Source organism: Canis lupus, chromosome 15, assembly GCF_011100685.1.
Source record: "Canis lupus familiaris isolate Mischka breed German Shepherd chromosome 15, alternate assembly UU_Cfam_GSD_1.0, whole genome shotgun sequence".
Taxonomy (NCBI): domain Eukaryota; kingdom Metazoa; phylum Chordata; class Mammalia; order Carnivora; family Canidae; genus Canis; species Canis lupus.
In genome coordinates this window covers 47,099,935-47,121,045 of record NC_049236.1, presented here as the reverse complement: position 1 = coordinate 47,121,045, position 21,111 = coordinate 47,099,935, and the positions used below count along the sequence as shown (strand labels likewise).

General features: G+C 38.2%; 2 long non-coding RNA genes across 3 annotated transcripts in view; one reads left to right on the top strand and one right to left on the bottom strand.

Annotated features, from left to right (window-relative positions):
- The window catches only part of LOC119867941, a 155,977-nt gene extending 147,081 nt beyond the window's left edge, over positions 1-8,896 (top strand). Inside the window, exons 3-4 of the long non-coding RNA XR_005370861.1 lie at positions 7,075-7,168; positions 8,038-8,896. This is a non-coding gene — a long non-coding RNA (uncharacterized LOC119867941). The remainder of the gene's footprint in view (positions 1-7,074; positions 7,169-8,037) is intronic.
- The window catches only part of LOC111090088, a 90,971-nt gene that overhangs the window by 43,691 nt on the left and 26,169 nt on the right, over positions 1-21,111 (bottom strand). For both annotated transcript variants that reach the window (XR_005370859.1, XR_005370858.1), the window contains exon 2: positions 725-831. This is a non-coding gene — a long non-coding RNA (uncharacterized LOC111090088). The remainder of the gene's footprint in view (positions 1-724; positions 832-21,111) is intronic.

Below are 21,111 nucleotides of genomic sequence, written 5' to 3'. Positions count from 1 at the left end.
GACTCTCAATCTTTAAAGATTTTAAGAGGAATTGTAATGGTGGTGTACAGGCAAATATGGGAGTAAGAAAGTAATTTTTATCAGTTAATATCATCTCATCAGTTAACTAACATGTATTCAACAACTTCACCCTGACAAAGGTTAACGTGCTGTTAGCATTACCACAGTATCTGAGGCAAGTATTTATAGTGAAATTTAACATAGTGGTACCTTCCTTGGCACCTGCACATATTGTCTTCTTGTTTTAGTCACTGTGTGGGGAGCATTCACTTTCTGTGTATTTGCTCAATGGAAAATACAGTATGTTCTGTAGCCCCTTGCAGCACTTTTTTCAGAAAGTGAAGCATTTTTTCCAGTAGAGTGTAAACCAATGCCACCTGACAGTAGGATTTCTACTAGGGTAAAATATCATAGATTTTCTCTGAGAATAAGGACCTATATATGAAACTATTAACTATGGGCTGCTGTAACAAAATACCACAAACTTAAAATTGGCTTAAATAACAGAAATGTATTGTCTCATAATTCTGGTGGCTGAAGTCCAAGACCAAAGTGTCAGCAGGGTTGGTTCTCCTGAGGCCTCTTTCCTTGGCTTGTAGATGGCTGCCTTCATGCTGTGTCCTCATATGGCCTTTTCTCTGTGCATAGTCCTGGTGTCTTTCTCTCTTCTCATAAAGACATCAGTCCTACTGAAATAGGACCTCACCCTTATGACCTCACTTACCTTTAATTTTCTCTTTAAAGGTTCTGTCTCCAAGTACAATCACATTGGGACTCTGGAGCTTCAACATATGGATTTGAGTGTGGGTGGGAGACAGGACACAGTTCAGTCTATAACATGAAAGAAAAACTTCAAAATCATAAATATAATAATCCCATTAAAAGAAACTTCCCAAAATTTTTCTGAGGATTCTTTCAAGTCCTCTGAGAAAGTAAATTAGACAAAATATAGGGATCCCTGGGTGGCGTAGCGGTTTAGCGCCTGCCTTTGGCCCAGGGCGCGATCCTGGAGACCTGGGATCGAATCCCACGTAGGGCTCCCGGTGCATGGAGCCTGCTTCTCCCTCTGCCTTTGTCTCTGCCTCTCTCTCTCTCTGTGACTATCATAAATAAATACAAATTTAAAACAAAATTAGGCAAAATATAAAACACAGCTGTCATGAATTTTACTTCACATCTCACGTTTAAGAAATGGCACATTTGTTATTTTTGTAAATAATGTTTAATCAACAGGCTATAGGAAAATTGATTTGGGCTACTATTTGGGCACTATTACCCCCCTTTGTCCAGATTCAGTGTAAATTCTGAAGGTCTTAGGTGGTTGAGAAATGCACTCTTTTTCAGCCCACACTGGTCATTGTCTCTGTTTATTGTCCAAATCACACAGTGGCTCCAGCGCTGAGATGCAGGGTAGGGATTTGCTGAGATTGAAAGCCTGACACCTGGGGTCCTGCCTCTTAAGAGTAATGACAGAAAGGGAACAGTGCAGAGATTTCTACTACCTTTAAGCCTCTAAACTATCCATTTGTCCCCCTTCTCAGATTTAGAGACCTCTACACCTTCCCCCAGACTAGCATTTCTAGTTCCCTCATCATTTACCCCTTCTACAGAGACTCTCCCCTCAGCAGAGTTTAGAAATGCATTCCTCTTTTTACATCAGTCATTTTTTTTCTTACTATTACAAAAAATAAAAATAACAAAAGGCCTGAACTTAGCTGTCTTGTAGGCTGGCTTATTCAGTAAAGATGACAGCTAAAGTCTACACAATCCAGGAAAATGAAAAGTTCCACATGTGTCTCATCATAGCAACCAGGAGGAGAGCATGAATCCTTTCTAAGAGACAATGAGAGACATCAGAAACTAAAAAGATTAAGAAGTTGAATGAATTTCATTATAGGCTCTTTAAATGTCTTTTAAATTGTCTGTTTTACTTTTTTCACCTGCCCTGCATTCTAACTTTATTGGGAGTGTCCAAACAAGCCTCCACTCTCTTTCATGGCAAGAGGAAAACTAACATCAAGAGAGCTGAAGAGGGAAGAGATGGGACTTTTGCCACCAACACACTCTTCCCCATTTTGTATGACTATTGTTTCCAATCAGTGCTGCAAAACGCCCCCCTGAGGAAGCCTCAATGACTCAGTGACCACTCAGAAGTCAAACAAATTTTATAGATGTTTTGTTAAGGAATTGGATTGGCAGAATAGAAATATATGAATGAGGGGGATCCCTGGGTGGCTCAGTGGTTGAGCACCTGCCTTCAGCCCGGGTCGTGCTCCTGGAGACCCGGGATTGAGTCCCACGTCAGTCTCCCTGCATGGAGCCTGCTTCTCCCTCTGCCTGTGTCTCTGCCTCTCTCTCTCTCTCTCTCTCTCATGAATTTCTTTCTCATGAAAGAAATATATGAATGAGGTAAACAGGTTCAAAACATTTTCCAGCTGAAACAACAGATTAACATTTATACTGGTTGGACATTTTACTTATTCCTGCTAGCTAGCTCCCAAAATTTGAACAAGATGAACAAGATTAATTTTTATCTTTTTGCTATTACTCGGGATTTCTATATTCAGGATTTTTTAAATAAAGAGATATTTTACATAAGCATTTTTTGTAAAATTAAATAAAATATAAATCAAATATCCTGATTCTAAAAATTTGTCATGTTAAAAGTGTTATCACTAAATTTTCCCATATTGAGCTTCTTTTGTCAAGACACTTACTTTGTCATATTTTTAAAAAGAGTAAAGGATGAAATAATATGATTTCTGGGATGTGCTTCAAAAAAAATCCTGAGTTGAAGGAGAAATGAAACAAGGTTGGCCCTGGAATGTTAATTTTAGGAGCTTTGTGATGCTTATATGGGGATCAGTCCAATTATTTTGTCTACTTTTGTATATATTTTATTTTTTAGAGGTTTATTTATTTATTTTAGCAGGGGAGGGGCAGAGGTAGAGAGAGAAAGAAACTCAAGCAGACTCCTTGCTGAGCACAGAGCCTGACATAAGGCTTAACCTCACAACCTTGAGATCACAACCTGAGCCAAAACCAGGAACTGGAGGCTCAACCTACTGAACCACCTGGTACCCCCATATATATTTTAAATGTTCTATGACACAAAGTTGAAAATAGTAAGTAAAACTTAAAAATCAAATGTTGTAGTTCTTACAAAAAATAAAGACCAACAATAAATATGATAGAAAGGTAAATATAACTATACTGGAGAACAGTAGACAAGCGTCAGGGTGATTCAGGAAATGTCAACTTTTTCTCCAGTTAAAGTGTTCAGATCCCTAGGGAACCAAACCCTTTTATTTTCTGTCATCATTGTGAAAGCTGATGGGTGTGCCAGTCACCTCTGAGAGTAGTGCTTTGGGGAATAGCATCGCTATGTCAGCTAGTGCCAACTGGTGCTTGTGCTGTTTTAATATTCTCTGAGGTCTTGTCAATCAGCAGCTGTACTCCTGAGAAGAGTTTAAAACTGAGCACCAGTGGCAACTGTCCTTCCCCTAATAATCTAATAATGGGGTAGAGATATTAATAGTGAGAGGCAATGGCTGGCTGTTCCCCTTTTTTTACCTTAATTTTGTGGGTCCCACTGATGAACAAATATATTCATTCTAGAATTATCTATTAAATGGTGTAGGGAGTCTTGCCATGTGTTGCAAGGGATACACAAAAGCATCAACTATTCTCTCCTCCTTCAAAGATCTTACAGCCAAGCTGCAGTTGGGACATATAGGGGGATTAAGTTAAAAATGCAAGGCCATATAGAGTGTACATGCCCACTGAATAATATAGATTCCAAATACTGTAGCGGTTCAAAGTAGGAAAGGGCCCTTGAGGGAGTAAATTGGAAAAGGTTTTCTGAGAGAATGGATTAAATGGAGGTTTAATCATATCCAAATTCACCCAGAGAGTCAAGGACTGAGTTAGAGGCGCATAGTACAGTAGAAAGAGCAGGAGAACTGAGTCAGTCCGAGCTATCTTCCAACTCCAGCTGTTGTCTCTGAGGTCTGTTCTTTCATTTACACATTGTGCAGGGTTGTTATAAACATTTATATAATATTGACATTTGGGGAAATGCCTATTGTTAAGTAGACCCCCTAATAATTGCCTGTGTGTGTGTGTAGAAAGCCACAGGATAAAAATTTGTAAACAAAAATTGCAATCCTATTGTAGAGACCTCAACTATCAGTCTAAGGGATTTAGACTTTATTCCATGAATGTCTTTATTCCATGAATGTCTGATGCCTTTAAGCAGAGAAGGTATTTGGGAGAGATTACTGCAGTAGTTATGGAACCTGCTTGAGGAGCAGGTGAGACTTGATCCAGAGAAATTCATTGGAAGGTTAATGTGATGATCTGAGCATGAAGTGTTAAGGGCTAGAATTAGGATTGTGGCCAAAGATGAATTTACCTGAAGCTAATGAAGCTCAATTTTTGGTACCACACTTGCTTGAGCCTCATCTAAGGCCTCAGAAAAGACCCTAACAATACCTCACACAGTCAGATGGTTTTGTGAACTTTGCAAAAATGAGATATTAATTGGTTAAGATCACTGTCTCTTTCCACCCTTAGTCACCATGGGCTGCTATAAGAAAACACTACAGACAAGGTGGCTTAAATAACAAGCATTTTTTTTTTCTCCGTTCTGGAGGCTGGAAGTCTGAGATCAGGGTGCCAGCATGGTCAAATTTAATGAGAGCCCTCTTCCTGGTTTGCCCATAGCCATGTGAGGTGCTCTATACACACATAGCCTTTCTTTGTCCTCATGGGAGGAGAGAGAGGTCTCTTCCTCTTCTTATAAAGACACTTATAAGGACCTCATTATGAGATCACTATCTTCATGACCTCAACTAACGCTGATCACCTCTCAAGGACCCTCCCTCCTAATACCATTCCATCAGAGTTTCAGGCCCCCATGCATGTATTGGCAGGGCTACCAACATTCAGTCTAGAGCACACCTCTACTTTCCTTCCATATCACTTTCCTTTCCTTGTGCTCTAGAGAGGCTATGGGGCATTATGGGAATGGACTAAGAAGAATTTTAGTTGGAGAGAGATTTAGTTCGGGTTTAATAAGGTATATTTATGTGGTTTTCATTCACTTCCGTGTACTACTATCTTTCCCTGCCCAGATATGGTTTCAGAAATGCTCCTGTGCCCCAGTGCCATCTTACCTAGAGTCTTGACATGAAGGTGCAGGGCCACAGTTTGTATTGCAACATAATATGCCCTCAGACCTTACGCCCCAAAGGTGTGGGTGGTAGAGGAGAAACACATTTTGAAATGTATGGAGCCAGAAGCCAAGTCTGTGGAAAATTCTACCAACTATCAGATATGTAAAGTTGGACATGGAAGATTTGGTTATTGATGACTAATCAAAAGGGATGTCTTCTCCTGTGGGAATATATTCGACAATGCAATATATGCATTATAACTGTTTAACTGTGTTATAAACACTCTATACTTTTTTCTTTATAAAATGGAATTGTACAAAGTAAAATTTTTTAGAGCATTTAGGTTTATAAAACACATATATACTTGTAGCCTCACTTCACAGAGAGTCTAAAGCAACTCATTTAAAAACAATTAAGTTTGAGACTAGTTTATAGTTGAGAGCAATTTACATGGCATTATAATAATGATCTGTGATGCTGACAGAAACTTTACTAAACTATTATTAATTTTTAAAATTTCAATCCACTAAGCTGGAAAAAGACTGAATTGTCTTTCTAGTCTCTCTAAAAAATTATTACACAATCCTTAGCTTTTAAAGAGGTGATCAGCAAGTGTGTAGCCAAAAAAATATATATATACGAGGAAAAAATTGTGGGGAGGTATGGAAGTAGTGAATTAATAAAAATGTTCTGTTACTTTTATGGATTTTGTAATGCTTGTGGTGTTTATCAGTTATGATTCCTTTTACCAGTCTAAATACAAATTAACTTCCTGGTCTAATTTTGTATGTATAATGTTTGATTTTTTTTTCCAAAATGGGACTTCCTAAACCTAGATCTATCCCCTCATTATGGCAATGAGAATAAAACAAAAAGGATAGATGCAGACATTAAGGGGGCTCAAAACAGTGAGCTTCAGTGAATCATATCCATTCTGTAGGAATCACAAAGAGAAAAAGAACTTACTCCCCTCCTTGAGAAGATTCTTTTATTGGCCATTAAAACATTTACCACCCCTCTTTGGGTGCTAGACTTTCTGGAAGAGTGCTGTAATGACAGTTTGAAACTCTCAAGCCTAGTATAAAGTATACAGAAATTCACCACATGTTCAAAATCCCACTGCCACCACCCACACCACGTTCTTTCTCACCTGAGGCAAGCTACCAACTCATTATTCTCTCTTTGACCTTATCACCACCATCCAAAACAGTTCTCCAAATTTTGGACAAATTCATCTCCCTAATATGCAAATCATGTTATATTGCCATCCTATTAAAATGGCTTTTACCTTTAGGAAAATTATCAGTTTTTAACAGAGGTTAAGGACATTGGAGGATCCTTTCTCAAGTAATTGCTCCCATCTGTCTATATGGCTTCCATGAGAGCTGCATTATTATTACACTAGCCATAGTTACTAGGTCTCTTTGTCTGGGTTTTAAGACTTGGAACTGAGAAAGTCAGTGGTCATGTTTTTTGTTACGTGACCCTTAGAATCAGAGGTGTCAGCAGAGAGAAGTTAGATACAAAAAGATGCACTAAGACAAGAGAGTGTTGATGCCTTGAGTGCATTCCAGTTCCTGGTCTGAGATGTCCCTGTAAACTGGTCCCACCCTTATCCTTGGGCTCCATAGATGGTATGACATATTTATGATAAAAATCACCTTCCCATTTGAGTTGGTCAAGGTATGCTCCAGGCCCCTGCAACCAAGAGTCTTTTAGAATGCGAATGGTTTGCAAGACCTTCCATGATCTAGGCCCTACTTAACTGTCCAAGCTCATCTCTGCCTATTTCCTGCTTCATCCTTAATGTTCATTCAATACCACAAACTTGTTAGGTCCTTGTCCCTGCTGAACCCTTCCTTGCACATGCTCTTGCTTCTGTCTATTTATCTTTCAGGTCTGCATGAAGATGGTTCTTTCCTTACAGAGATTTATCCTGACTCATATGCCCCTCACGGCTGCTGTCCTCCCGTGAGATGACTTATTTTACTGTAAGTCATGTCCTGTTTACTTTCTTCCCCTACTATGTATTTTTTCACCACAAGCCCCTGCTGAAAATGTAGGGACCATGCATGACTGTCTTCTTTATCATTCTATTCTCATAGTTTAACACATGTCAGGCACATATTAGGCTCTTAATATGTATTTCTTGAATGAATATGTAAATTAACCACCTAGCCAACATGGACAAACTAACAGTAAATTAATAAAAGGTGGGCCAAACACCCAAAACCACTCCCTATCTCAAAAGTAGAGCAGTATTAGGACCTAGAAACCGCCTGTATATTCTTTTGGGGGCTTTTTAAAGATTTTATTATTCATGAGAGACAGAGAGAGAGAGAAAGAGAGACAGAGACAGAGAGAGAGAGAACAAGGCACAGGCACAGGCAGAAGGAGAAGCAGGCTCCATGCAGGAGCCTGATGTGGGACTCAATCCCGGGACTCCAGGATCATGCCCTGGGCCGAAGGCAGACACTCAGCAGCTGAGCCACCCAGGCATCCCCCGCCTGTATATTCTGTTCCATTCCTTTATCTTGCCAGCTATCACCCTCAGAGTCACCACTATCACCAAATTTTCCCTTTTCTCATCGGTTCGCTTTTTCTTTAGGGTCATATCACATATGTAGGTAAACCTAAAATAATAAAAAATGTCTTGCTTATCTTTAACTATTTTGAACTTTATAAAAATGGTAGCATACCATTAAGTATACTGCAACTTGCACTTTCAATAACACACGGTATTTCTAAGCTTCATCCGTGTTAATATGTGTAGTTGTGGTTCACTCATTTTTACTATTTGGTATTGCACTGAATAAACTTACTACTATTAATCTATCCATTTTTGTTCCCATTCTTCCAGCTACCCAGTTCCCTAGGTCCTGCCAGATTTTATTCTCCAAAGATAGTATGATATTCCTCATACCATGTGCTCTTTTACTGTATTTCTTTGTCACTAACTCATGAGGAAATGAAGTTTAATTCTCTTCTTGAATCAACGTGGGTTTCTGACTGCTTCAACTAATGGAGTATGGTGGAAGTGACACTGTGTGACTTCTGAGACTGGCTCACAGCCTTATGATGATGCAACTTCCACCCTATTTACTAGAGCATTCATACTTGGAGCTCTGAACCACCATGTAAGAAGTCCAAATACCCTGAGATCACCATATTGAAAGGAAGCCCAGCTACAAGGAAAAGCCACATGTGGGAATTCTGGTTAGTGGTCTTAGTCCTAAAATTGGTGCAAACCAAGTGCCACACAGGAGTGAAGGACCCGGCCAATGATTCCAGACCGAACCGCTGAGTTAACCCTTTGAGTCTTGCCAGTTGAACTCCCAGGCATCCTGAAACAGAGACAAGCTAGTCCCCATGCACCCTATCCAAATTCCTAATCCATGATCACAATAAAATGGATGCTGTTTTTTAAAAAAAACTAAATTTTGAGATAGTTGTTGTATTATAACTATAGTAACTGGAACAACCTCCTTAGTAATTGTCCCTTCTCTGGACCCCATATCTGCCTGGGAAAAAAAATCTCCCTCTTGCCTTCAAGTCTCTTCTAATTCTGATCAATCAATACCCTTTTTTTCTGATACCCATGTAGCTTCTGCTAACTAAGTCAACTCATAATTCTTTAAGATTTTATTAAAAATATCTGTTAAAAAGACTTTTTCCCATTGAATATTCATTCTTCCTTTGTTGAAGATTAATTGACCATATAATCGTGGGTTTATTTCTGAGTTTTCTGTTCTATCCCTTTGATCTATGTGTCTAATTTTATGCCAGTCCATATTGTTTTAATTAATACCACTCTGTAATATAACTTGATATCTGAAACTGTGATACTTCTGGTTTTGTTTTTGTTTTTCAAGATTGCTTTGGCTCTTCAAGATCTTCCGTGGTTCCCAAAAAAATTTTAGGACTGTTTGTTCTAGTTCTGCAAAAAATGCTGTTAGTATTTTTGATGGAAATTGCATTAAATCAGTAGATTGTTTTGGGTAGCATAGACATTTTAACAGTATTTCTTCTTCCAACCCATGAGCATGGAATGTCTTTCTTTGCATCATCTTTCATTTCTTTCATCAGTGTTTTACAGTTTTTGGAGTACAGGTCTTTCCCCTCTTTGGTTAAGTTTATTCATAGATATGCTATTGTTTTGGGTGCTGTAAATGGGATTTTTCCTTAATTTCAGTTTCTGCCACTTCATTATTAGTGTAAAGAATACAACATATTTCTGTACATTGGTTTTTGTATCCTGTGACTTTACTGAATGCACTTCTCAGTTCTAGTAGCTTTCTGATGGAGTGTTTTGGGGTTTTCTGTATACAGTATCATGTCATCTACAAATAGTGAAAGTTTGACTTCTTCCTTACCAATTTGGATGCCTTTTATTTCATGATGTTGTCTGATTGCTGTAACTAGGATTTCCAGTGTTAAATTGAATAAAAGTGGTGAGAGTGGCCATCCTTGTCTTGTTCCTGACTTTAGGGGAAAAGATAGTCTTTTCAACAAAGTGTTGGGAAAACCAGACAGCTACATGCAAAAGAATGAAACTGGACCACTTTCTTACACCAAACACAAAGACAAGCTCAAAGTGGATTAGAAACCTAAATGTGAGACCTGAAACCATAAAAACCCTACAAGAGAATATAAGCAATAAGTTCTCTGATCATAGCAACATTTTTCTGAATATGTCTCCTGAAGCAAAAGAAATAAAAGCAAAAATAAACTATTGGGACTACATCAAAATAAAAGATTTCTACACAGCAAAGGAAATAATCAATAAAACAAAAAAAGCAACCTGTGGAATGGAAGAAGATATTTGCAAATGACATGTCTGATAAAGTGTTAGTAACCAAAACATTTAAAGAACTGTATAAAAGTCAACACCAAAAAACCCACAAAAAATACAGCTTTAAAAATGGGCACAAGATATGAACAGACATTTTTCTCTGAAGAAGACATCCAGATGGCCAACAGACACATGAAAAGATGCTCAACTTCACTCATCATCAGGAAAATGCAAGTCCAAACTGCAATGAGCTATCACCTCACACCTGTCAGAAAGACTAAAATCAAAAACATAAGAATAACAACTTTTGGTGAGGACATGGAGAAAAATCCTCTTGCACTGTTGGTGGGAATGCAAATTGGTGCAGCCACTAGGGAGGACAGCATGGAGGTTCATCAAAAAATTAAAAATAGAACTATACTACAATCCAGGAATCATACTACTGGGTATTTATCTGAAAAATACAAAAACATTAATTCAAAGGGCTACGTGCACCCCTATGTTTATTGCAGCATTATTTACTATAGCCAAACTCAAGCAGTTCAGTTGTTCATAAATAGATGAATGGATAAAGAAGATGTGGTATATGTATACAGTGGAATGTTATTCAGCCATAAAAATGAGTGAAATCTTGCCATTTGCAACAACATGGATGGAGCTAGAGCATAACACTAAGTGAAATAAGTCAGTCAGAGAAAGACAAATACCATATGATTTCCCCCTTATGTGGAAATTAAGAAACAAAACAAATGAGCAAAGAAAAAAGAGAGAGCCAAACCAAGAAACAGACTCTTAACTATAGAGAATAAACTGATGGTTACCAGAGGTGAGGTGGGTGAGAGAGGATGGGTGAAACAGGTGATGGGAATTAAAATGTACATTTATTATGATGGAAAAAAATTTAAAAGTGAATTTTTAAATTATCTGCTGAAATAATTTCTCCCTGCCCCCACCAATTTTACAGGGCCCCCAGCCTCCTGCTCAAGAAGAACCACCTGCCAACCGTTTGTCTCTCATTATAACATTCAGCTTCTTTAAAGATTTCCTTACCTTTGAGTAAATTTGTCTAAACAGTGTTTCTCACAGTGTGGTCCACAGACCATCTGCATTAGAAGCACCTGGGTCCTTATTGAAAATACAGATTCTGGGCTGCTCCCCAGACATCCTGAATTGGGATCTCTAGATTTGTAGCAACACTCCAGGTGTGCCTTATTAAGACGTTCACGTTTAACAATCATGATTCTCCTGGGAAAGATTTGGTGGGTTGGGGGGGATGGGAAGTAGCACTTGGTGTAAACTTGAGAAAAGCAATCTGGGAGAACTCAGGCAGAAATCCTTTTCTCTTTGCCAACGAAAGTAATTAAAGCCCCAGTGTTCTGTACCTCTAGAACCTGCTTCTTTTCCCAGGCTCTATGAAGCAATGACCCCAAAGCTATGTAGCAGATGCTCAAGCATGGCAAATCTTGAGCTTAAGGTGGCTAAATAAATGAAGAAATGAAAGAATATGGAACCTTTTGTCTACAGCTCATTATAAAAAAGCTTCTGACTTTCACATCATGATAGGGGTTGGTGTCGAAGCTGGGAAATATATTTAAAATTTTCAATGATATTTAAAATAAATAATTGCTCTATCTATAAACATGCATGACTAAATATTATGTGACTTACTCTGGAAATGGGCATTTCAACTAAAGTTAAACAGCCCCTCAATGGAATTCTATCTCATTGTGCACTTTTATGCACATTCTTTGAATTCTGTTTTTCCGTTTTCAAAATTAGTTGTTTACATGTTTGTATATAACCTGCCTCATGTCACAAAAATTTTTGGATATTTGTTCTGTGTGTATATAGAAACAAATACAAATATTTGTCAAGAGTATTTCCATACCCAAGCCAACTGTTCCCCTCCAATATCAGAGGACCAGAAGCAAGGAGTGATCTTTTCTCCTGTTTATCTGAGGAAATTATAAAATTTCCCTGCTGCTTAGCTTGTCATGGGAATATTTAACAGTGTTTAAATTTAACATTAAGAAATGTGTTCATAGTTATATTCATGTGAATGTTGTAAGTTCCTCTTTCTTAACCACTATTTATTGTTTGTGTTCTTCTTGTAAGCCACCTCAAGATCTGTGTGCAAAAGGCAGGAAAACAAGGAAGGAAAGAAATAAAAACAGAGAGAGAGAGAGAGAGAGCGAAGGAGAGGGGAAAAGGGAAACATGATGTAGAGAAGAGAGTTCCTAAATAGCGAAATCTATCTCTTATGTCATAGAATCTGAATTCTTGAATCTCAGACGTTGTTCAGCAGACTGCTGCATCAGCCTGACACTTGTCTTGCAATATTTTTTACACTCTGCTTTTTTCATACAGATTTCATCTAGTAGTTTATAAATTCTTTGAATATAGAAATGAAGTGTATTTTCACCAGTGAACTTCAAGATTATGGTATTTGCTGCATGTCCTCTAAGAATTGTTCCCTTTTAATAAAACATAAAATAGTTATCTTGCAAAAATAAGCTTTATGCAAAAACATGGACTACAACAGCAGTGAAAATTAGCATAATATTCAACAATATAAAAAAAATATTCAACAATATACAAGTCACATATATTATTTCATCTGATCCTCACAGCAATTTCATAATGAAGGTGAAAAAGGAGATTACTTTTCTCAGGCTTTTTACATGTGCTCTCCCTTCTTCCTGAAACATACTTTGCCCTGATATACACATGGCTTTCACTCTCACTTCTCTTGAGTTTCACATAAACGTTACCTATTCAGAACCCTTCCTTGACTACCCAAACACAATAGTATCTCCCTCTCCAATAGCACTTTTGCCATCCGACAAAATGTAGTCTTTGTCTTTCTGTACTTGAATGTAAGCTCCATGTGAGTGGGAATTAATTTTGTTTATTACTATTTCCCCAGTCTTAAAACAATGCCTCCCACATAGTAGACGCTCAGTAAATAAATGAATGAATGCATTAGTTCCATTTTGTAAATAATGAGCCAGGAACAGCAGGCTCATAAGATTTGGCCAACACAGCACATCTAAATCAGTGGTAGCTCAGCTTTGGATCACAGGTCTAAATTTCAAGTCCTGCTAGATTTTCAAGACCACTATAGAGACATTGTGCTAACTTGATCAACACTATTAACTTCAACTTGATCAACACTATTAACTTCAGTGGCATTAATTTCTAAAATAGTGTGAGATCTGGGATTTTCTCTCACAATTTTGTGTTTTCTGGGGCAAAACAAAATAAAATTAAAGCAGGTCAATTTACTAGTATTAGATAGGATGATAAGAACATTTCTCATCTGTGGTGTAGACAGAGCAGTCTATACCACACTGAGAACTGATGCACATTTCTTGGGTGTCAATCTTACACGGTCCCTGAATAAACCCTTTGCGAACAACTCCAAACTACTCTTTGTGAATAAGCAAATAGTTATTTCTGCTACAATAATATCATCTTGAGAGATGATGCTATTAAGATAACAAAAACTCCTGACTAGTCTCAGCAGTAGACGATTTAGTAGTGCGACAGGTATGTGCTATCGCATGAGCACTGGAGAGGGACGCAGCCTTTGCAAATGGACCCTATAATTGCACTGCTTTGGTCTGATTATAAACATAGCAATAAGGAGGACCTTACCTAATTTTAGATAGTACTTTCCCCTGGCTTTTAAGGATCACTAGAGGACATCAATACTAAACACAACTTGATTTAACTTAACTCACTTAGAAATGGTAAACTCTCTATTGACTGCCATTCTAGCCGCGATTAACTGGCACTTTCAAACAAATTTTAGAAGTGAGTGTTTACTTTCTAAGAGGACTGAGAGCTCATACATTAAAAACCTTCATTTTAGGGATGCCTGGGTAGCTCAGCGGTTCAGTGTCTGCCTTTGGCTCAGGGCGTGATCAGGGCGTGGAATTGAGTTCCACATCAGGCACCTTGCATGGAGCCTGTTTCTCCTATCTCTGCCTCTCTCTCTCTCTCTCTCTCTCTCTATCTCTGTCTCTCCTGAATAAAAAAAAAAATCTTTAAAAAAAATAAAAAGTATTCATTTTAAAGGCGAAGATATTTTGGCTACATTGTCTTGTCAGTCATATCCAGCCAGGAAGCAGTGCAGTGAGAATTTGAATCTCCAGCATGCTTTCTCCTATACACAGTCAGATGGCAATGTGCACAAGGTCTGCCATTCCCAAACAGTTAATGGATGGATTCTGAAATTAATGGCCTTGAAGCATGGCAATATTGCAAAGTAATTTTGAGCAAGTTGTAAATTATTATGGGGAATATAGATTAAATTATTTTCATTACACTTTGAGTGTTGTTTGGATAGGGGTCTATCTCTGAAAATTATGCCAGTAAGTGTTATACATTATAAATATTATTAATAAAAGTATTTGGCTAAGCAATAAAATCAAATTCCTGACCAATAGTATAGCTACTTATAAGACTATATGATATAGTGTTTATTTTTCTTAAATTACAATGTTAGAAGCAATAAGGAATTTGAAAGGGAAGAACACTGATATAGAATTACCTCAGTAATGCTCTTTCTATAAGGTAATTCATTCTCACTTTTCAAACATATATACTAACCACCTCCCATGTTTCAGTGTAGAAGACATTGACTAGTTTTTCACCAAAGGATATGCCTTTTCCTCCTGGACAAAGCAAGACTACGATTCTCAGCCACCATTGCAATTAGCAGCAGCCATGTGAGTGAGTTCTGGCCACTGGGTTGTCAACCCCAGTTGCATATGCCATAGAACCCTCCCACATGTGATCCTCCATTTATTTTTCTTATCTTCCAATGATATGCAGTGGAACTAGTGGAGTACTTTGAGTCCCAGGAGACAAAAGAGCCACAAAATAAGAGCCTGCGTCCTGGAGTCACCATTTGGAGGAAAGAAATAAGTGCTATGGATGGGAACACATCAGAAAGTCTTAGGAAAGGCTCTCAGAAGTTGTTGTATGAGAGATGAACATTGAAATAAGGTTTAAATTGGAAGAAAAGAAATGTAATTCACCTTGGATAGAGGAGGAAGTTTCAGATGTGAAAATCTCGGGTTAAGTTGCAGGAACAGCAAGTTGTCTAATGTAGATCCAGGTACATTAAAACGTTTTAAAGCTGTGGAGTGATATAAGCAAAATCTTCCATTAGAAAGTAAAGTCGGATGCAGTGTGAAAAACAGCCTGAAAAAGGAAGCAAATATGAGAGAGACACAAGTTACCAGAACAACTGGAAAAATCTAGGCAAGAAACAATGCAGAGGCTAATTTAGGCTACATCAGAAGAAACTGATAAAAGAAACAGATATAAGAGACCATTTGGAGAAGGCATTCCAAAAGCTTAATGTTCAAGCAGCTGTTAGGAATAAGTTAAAGTAACATTAACTGAGGTAGAGAACACAAGAGAAGGTACAGGTTAGAAGAAAAAGATGATGAATTTGTTTTTAAATATGTTGAATTTGGAGTCCAAATTAGAGGAACTATCCAGTGTGCAGTTTGCGTTACATATATAGAACTCAGAAAAAAAAATTCAAGATTGGAATTATAAATTTGGGAGTTGGCAACATAGAGATGATGGTTAAGCCATGGGAGTGGATGAAATCTGCCAAGAAAAGTGTATAGAGTGAGAAGCGAAGGAAGAAGAGATTTCACAGGATACTTGAAAGAATGGTTAGAGGAGTATAAAAAGCATCAGGAGAGAAGAGTATCATGAAAACCAAGGAAGGACAGACTTTAAGAGTCCCACCCACGCAGAAGAGCTCAGACCAAACCCAGCAGGGAAACCAATATGATAACTAGTCATAGAGTAGGATTATAGATTCTGGACTTACATCAGACACTGTGGGCATGTTCCAAAGATTTGCCAAAGAATGCCAATCTGTCATTAAAGACAAGTGATAAATGCTGGCTGGAAATCAGAGATGGAGCAAGAGGTAAAGCACCAAGTAAATGCACAACTAGAGAGATAGAGGAATGAGACTGCAAAATGGCGAAAAGGTCCAGGAATTTTGCCAGAGCTCCTTGTCAAGTTCTGGCCAGATGTAGACTGGATATGGTTAAACACAAGAGATAGTCATTCATTTCCAGTAATAAGAGGCCTGAAGGATCTCTGGAAATTTGCAATTAAGTGCTGAAGCAATGTTGTTAGTTTTGGAGGTAGATGCCATATTGCACTGGAATGAAGGAGAGGTTCATGAGTGAAGGCAGCGAGTGAAGATATCTTTCTCAAGATTGCTGATGTTAAATGGAATTGTGTGATGGAAGTTTAGTGGTCGAGTTAAGAGAGAGCTTCTTGAGGGCGTTTGTGATACTGAAGGTAAGAATCTATTAGAGAAGAAGTGGAAGATTAAAAGAGCACATAATTTAAGGAATTAAGGAGGAAGTCAGGGGAGATGAACTAAAGTACCTATAGAGAAGCTAGCTATGCAAATTATGTCTTGTCTTGCTTGATCTTGTCCTTGCTCTTTAAAAAAAAGAAGAAAAATATGGATAGTGTGGATGAATGGTGAGAGATATTGAGATATTTCATAACTGACAGCCTTTATTTTCTTTCTGAAGCCAGGCTGGGTCACTCAGTGAGAGAGCAGGTAAGGGCTTGAGAAAAGAGTCAAAAGTTTTGGAACGACAGCTGTACAGAAAGAGAGCTCTGTCTGGGGTTTCTGAGAAATGAGATTTGCACTGAAGACCCAGCTCAGGTAAGGAATCATAAGGAGATAGGATGTTCTCTAGCAGTGATTAGAGTCAGGTCTAAACGGGGAAAATAATTAACTAAAACCGACATTTTCCTTGGTGGAAACAAAGGAAAGAAAAGGGGATGGAGAATCCAAGTGTTGATGGGTACATGAAGAAAAAGACCAAGTCCATCCTGAGCTGCTTCAGGACTGAGGTAATGGCCTATCATGATTTCTACCACAGGGTCTGATATACAGAAGGTGCTCGAGAGATATGGAATGAATGAACGTATGAAGGAGCTCATACTTGGAATTCAGGGTGGTCATGTGGGAGGTGAAGCAGAAGGATGTTCATAAACTGAGAGACTAGGAAGTATTGGAGAAGCAGCAGCATGTGATGAGGCTGAAGAACAGGTTTTGTGGGAGAGAGTTTGGGAAAAGACTACAAAGTTGTGGGCAGAGAGAGTTGTTTCAAAATTCCAATTTTCAAGGAGCAGTTCCAAGTGAGTAAAAGATCCAAAGTGTGCTTCTGTACATGGGATTGGTAAGTGGAATGGAGGTGAATGTCAGAGTAGGAGCAGACTGTGAGAAGTCACTTAAGATGATAGCAGATGTGTGAGCCAACTTCCAAAGTCCCTGAAGATTAAGAAAAAAAATGACCCAGAGATAACAGGAACAAGAACTTATATATTTCATCAGGCCAGTGTTGGCTCTCCATATCAGCCAACCTTCTTATTAGGATCAAATAAAAAGTAATTATACATGTTCTTATTGGGAAGTAAGCGATACAAAGAGCCACCATGTCCTTCTAAGGAAGATAGATTGCTAACTGAAAGCTACAGAAAATTGCCAGAAGTTGCAGGGAGCCAGGATAATGCCGAGTCCTCTTCCAGAAGCTAAAATATAGGAGCAACACCTAGAGTGTTGAGGGGGAAGCAGTGTCACTAGGAATAAGTCTGAGTTTCAGGAAAAAGAAACAGGAAGAGAAAATCATTTAGCTACTAATTATGTGCTAAGTTCTGGGAGCTTTATCTATATTATCTCAAATGTCCATAGCAGCCATGCAAGGTGACTATTATTCCCTTCAGATCACAGGTGAGGAAACAGGGAATGTGGTTAAGTAACTTTCCCAAGACTGCACAGTTATTAAACAGAGTAGTTGGGATTTGAACCCAACTCAGATAAAATCTCATTCCCTTTCCACTCCACTTCATTACATTAAACCAGGGTTTTATAGGGGAAATGAGAATATAAAACATTGGGATAATGCACAAAAAATGAGTAGATGACAGAGGCAAAAATGAGAAAAAATGAGCTAGAGGAGATCAGAGTATGAGCAAGGGTAGCTGGCAAGAGAGGCCCGCCATTACTGATCAATGGCACTGGGGATGTAGGAAGTTGAAAGGTGGGAGAATAAAACTAACTATTGAGTTACAACTAAGACTTGAGTTTCAACTGCAACTTTGACATTCAGTGGTTGTGGTGTCTGTATGAAGTCCATTGCTACTAGTTAACTGACTGTTTGTTTTTTTTTTAATTGACATGAACAGTCAAGCAGCCATCTTGCCACTTTAACAAGCACCCTTGAGGAATCAATTAAAAATTCCCATCTCAGAGGAGTTCCGTATGTACAGTAACAGCTTGGGTTAATTTACTAATTCATCTCATCAGCCTGCCATATTATTAGCCAATTTCTGTAAATCTTGTTATAATTCACACATTAAGAAGGCAATGTCTTCCGATTATCCTTCTGCAGCATTAGAGAAAACATATATATACATCCTTTTTGATCATCGGTCATAATTTTAATGTATTTCATGGAGGACAATTGATTAAATCATGACCCTAAAGTATTTAGGATGTTTGAAAATTGCTCTTTCAAGCATTTTGAGTGTCATTTTTATGGTCTTGTTTGTGCCATTTATTTCCTTGACAAATCCTTTCTTTATATATAGCAGAGAGATATACATCAGCCAGGTCCCAAATGGCTCATCAAAAATTCTGAGTTAGGGAATTTAGAATATAGAGAACTGTTATTTAGTATAGATGCTGCATAGGCAGCCTTCACAGCCAGAGATTTTTAGACATGCAAGGAATCTTATGTAACTCAAGTACGACTGGGCTTTTGGGGGCAGCTTCTTTTCTCACTACTATCCCATGGCAGGGTCCCCAGGTGTGCTTAGCTACATTCCTCAGTCTGTTTCCCCTGCCTCCCCAACCTGCTCCAATATTCCAACTCCAAAAGCATAGGCAGGGTGTATGGGGAAACTCACATACCATGTGAAAGAAACATCCTCAAATTCATCCATTAGACTTATTTTGTCTGGTGACACCTCCTGTCTTTCTCTCTTTTTCCTCTCTTGGCCTCTTGAAAACCCTCTCTATTGTCCACAGCAATTCAGCATTTCTTGACCATCTTTTAGAACACGGAGAGGAATTAATCTTTTTAGTTGCTCTCTCACACACAGAAGTCTTAAGTACCAAAACTCATTTTACTATCAGATGGATCAAAACTATCCACTAAAGGGCAGACCGGGTGGCTTAGCGGTTTAGCGCCGCCTTCAGCCCAGGACCTGATCCTGGAGACCCGGGATCGAGTCCCGCATCGGGCTCCCTGCATGGAGTCGGCTTCTCCCTCTGCCTGTGTCTCTGCCTCTCTGCCTGCCTCTCTCTCTCTCTCTGTGTGTGTGTGTGTCTCATGAATAAATAAAATCTTTAAAAAAAATTTAAAAAAACCTACCCACTAAAAAAGGTATGTGTGACAAGTAGGAATAAAATTGGATTCTGTATATACTGTTGCTTTTTTTCACCAGTACATTCAGTGATCTCTGAAGTTCCTTTTAACTTTAAAATTCTATCACTAGCCTCCTCTGTGGTTCATGACGAATTTGGGGATTGAGCTATAATAGCCTAAATATGATCATAATAATGTGAAAGGTTTGGGATGGGGAAGAGGGAGTTCATGATACAATGGTCCTTGACTGATGTGAAATGCCCAGAAACAGGGGAGAATTGATGAGCTTTCATAATATCATATACATGTACATACACATTGTTAACCACATAAAAATACTTTATTGAATGTTTTTGAGTAGCTATGTGGGGCTTCTTAGGTTCAACTCTTTTTGGTTTTCTTTTTTCTTTTTTTTTAAGATTTTATTTATTTATTCATGAGAGATACAGAGAGAGAAGCAGAGACATAGACAGAGGGAGAAGCAGGCTCCCCCAGGGAGCCTGAAGTAGGACTCAAACCCAGGACCCTGGGATCATGACCTGAGTCAAAGGCAGACACTCAACCCCTGAGCCACTCAGGTGCCCTCTTTTTTAAGTGTTAAATTATTTAATATATGAAATATATTATTATATATAATTATAAAATTATATAAATTTTATATTAAATTATAAATTTATATTAAATATTAATATATTAATATTACATTTATATTAAATTATAAAATTATATAAATCCAATTAATCAGCATGAATACACTATTCTTTGGATAGTTCTACACAATGTAAGGAATATGTGATTTATATGGTAAATAATTGTTTAAGTTACCGACAGGCAGTGACTATCCATCTATGTACTGCCTTGCAAAGTAAACTATGTCAACAGATAGTTTAAAAATGATAATCCATACAGAAATGTGACAGAATGGTTTTGTCCTTAGATTCTGAATTTATCGATTCAGTTCTTAGGTGTCACATCACTAATTGAGGACAATGGGGTTATCATCAGTTTACAATACATTTTTATCAGCTATCTATTTATTTAGGCTGAGTTCAGCTGGGCAGTTGTTCTGATCACAGCTGGGCTCCTTCATTCCTCAATCAGCTGTAGATCAAAAGCATCAGGTCAGATCTAAAGCATCAGGTCAGGTCTTGGTCTTGGCTGGGTTCCCTCGCATTTCTGGGACCTCTGTTAGGACAACTGAGCTAACATAATTCTGGTCCCAGTGGTCTCTCATCCCCAAGCTATACAGCCAGGGTTTGATTACATCACAAAGGAAGAGGTCCCAAGAGAGCAGGGTTATGGACATCGCCTCTTGGTGAACAGATCTGTGAAATAACTTGGCTAAGAGCATAGACACAGTGGATAGGGAGTGGGGCGGGGGAGACAATGTTACAGGTAGGCTTCTGTAAATGCCCTACAAAGTGCTTAGCTTCACTAAAAAATAGTGTTTGACTAGCTAATGAATCCAAAAAATGTAAATGACCCTACCACCCTAGGGTTACCATAATTAATCAGGTGAACCAAACTAAGTAAATTCTTCATTCCTATTAAATCTATTTTATAAACACAGAGTTGAAATCCTAGAGAAAATGTACATTTCCCATTTCCTTGGTCTTTGGGTAATTGGGCATTTCCTAATAGCATGTGGGTTGTTTTGTGCTCTTCTGAAGGCAGTGCAGAGAAAGCAGCAAAAGCTTTTAATGTGATCTGA